Raw genomic sequence first — 2,274 nt, 5'->3', positions numbered from 1 at the left:
CACAAATGTCAGCTCCAAAATGTTCACGGGGTTGTAAAAAATAATCGCTTCATTCAATATTATAGTTGTAGAAATGAAATGAAGTATATTCCCTTTAAGAAATGAAAAACTAAGAAGAAAATGCCACTTAATGTTGTCAGTACATCAGTATAGGTCGCAGGAAAAAATATGCGGTAAGCTTGTCTCTCTGATACCAAGAAGACATTCTAGCCAAAGCGTTAACACGCTTCCTGTGTTTTCACTAGATGCTTCTTTTTTTTCTGGTGCTTTTCACCCTTTTCCACATTTCATATCAGAGGAATGGTTCAGCCTTTAAAACTTCATTAACTGGAGCAAATCCAGTATCTACTGGTTTCTTCTCAAAAAGCGCGCTAAGCCATCAGATAGCCCGGCAGCTTCATGCTCATGAATATTCGATCCATGAAAAACTCGGTAGGACACCAGTGAATCCAAAAAATAGAAAGCGATCTACTGAGTCTTGGAATGTTGGGTGCGTTGGACCAGTCCGGGATTATGAAACCTGAAGCGCCCCTTGTAAACGGGAAGCTGGATGCAAGTCCTTCCATAATACAGTGTCCATTTACTCCGTAGGCCGAGAAAGCTGCTGGTCTCTGATGCCATGTTCATCAGTCACAGAGCCAACACTTGGAGGTTCGATAACAACCCCATAAATTATTCCTCTGGTGATGAGGAAGTAAGACGTCACTGCTAGCGTGTCACTGTCACGGCTGACGGCACGTGCACCGAGGTTGGGGCATTTGGGCACTAAAAGCGGGACTTGGTACAAAGTCTCCATGTTCGTGGTGGCAGGGCCTTCCAATTTTTCTTAAAAAGAAAATAAAAATCATTTAAGAGGCTCCTTTGGCCCTGTAAATTCTGGAGCTGTTCTTGTGGCGATTTTGGCGTAGGTCCTATGAGGATGCAGAGGGACAGCATTTGGCTGGCTCGACACTTGCATCCCTCTCTGGCCAGTGGCCTCTATAGGGCTATTTCCTGAGGAACGTACTCTTTGGCATCACCAACTTGCTTCATATGCCCCTAAATAAAGCTGTGGATTTAAATGCTCCCACGGGGCTTCTCTGGAGAGAAGAGTGTTCCTGAAACAGCCCCGTGGATGACGTTCATGCATGTCCAGCTCATTAGTCATGCTGACAAGGGACCCACTTCCCGACTGCACACACCGGCAGTCATCACTGATGCTCCAGGGGCCTGGCCTGGCCTCCTTGCTGGCTTCACGTGTCAGAGTGCAGGTGGCTGTGAGGGGTCCTGGAGCTTGCCTGGACCTTTGGTTGAGGAGTGATGTGATGTGACATGCTGTAAACGTGAGGAGACTTGAGTGGCCTGGTCGAGATGTGCCCGGATGGTCCTTCACTGGAGGTGCAGCTTCATATTGGTGACCCTTCTACCCCCACCAGATCCTGTCGGGCGTATCTGTGTATTGCTTTACGCTTCAGAAGGATGGGGTGTGTACACGAGCTAGTTGAATTGTCACACAGCAGCCCTGGGAAATGAAAGGTATTGTCCGAAATCTATAGGTAGGAACACTGAGAGGATGTCTCTTGGACAAACATCACCGTACTGTCCCCCTTCTTCCCCCTGCAAAAGTGAGATGGGGTGAAACTGAATTGGAACCACTATCAAGTCAGGTATGACAGGGAGCAATCTTTAGGAACCCCCCACGGTGTGCTGTTTAGCAGGGGGGCTGTGGGCTGGTTATCTGTCATTTGTCCTGCCATCTCCATTCTCTTCTCTACCTTGCTCTGTGCCCTGGGAAATCGACCTTAACAGACTGCTTCTATGGTTTCCATTGCCCTCCAGCTTCTGGCTGTGTTCAGCCAATGGTTGGCACCAGCAAGAGATTGCAATAGGAGGAGAGTGACATGGCAGGCCATCTCCCAGACAGGAGACCATGAGTTGGCTAAGTTCTAGGCAGCCTGGCTGCTGCTAACCCCAGGGCACTGCACTGTCCCTTGTTGGTTTCCTTAAACTCTGCTGGCATCTTTGAGAAGAGCCCCTTCATTCGCTCCCCACCCCCATTACAGATTTCGTGTACTACCTGCATCTGCTGGGAACTCGTACAGTTCATGGCTTGAAAAGGTTGTTTGTCACATTCATTAAAGAGGCCATTGAGTATAAATGTCTGCTATTGATCTGTGGGCTGGGTAAGGATGGCCGTGTCTCTCCTGGCACTAATTGGTGCATTTGAATCATCTCCCCTGTTAGCCTTTTTCTCCTCCAGTTCCTGCTCAGGCGGGAATTTTCCACCTAGTAAAC

General features: G+C 48.3%; 1 pseudogene; it reads right to left on the bottom strand.

Annotated features, from left to right (window-relative positions):
- Window positions 1-228: 228 nt before the first annotated feature.
- LOC123285894 (oligosaccharyltransferase complex subunit OSTC-like) lies at window positions 229-916 on the bottom strand (annotated as a pseudogene).
- Window positions 917-2,274: the final 1,358 nt, after the last annotated feature.

Source organism: Equus asinus, chromosome 5 (genome assembly GCF_041296235.1).
Source record: "Equus asinus isolate D_3611 breed Donkey chromosome 5, EquAss-T2T_v2, whole genome shotgun sequence".
Taxonomy (NCBI): Eukaryota; Metazoa; Chordata; class Mammalia; order Perissodactyla; family Equidae; genus Equus; species Equus asinus.
This window is presented reverse-complemented; position numbering and strand designations above follow the sequence as displayed.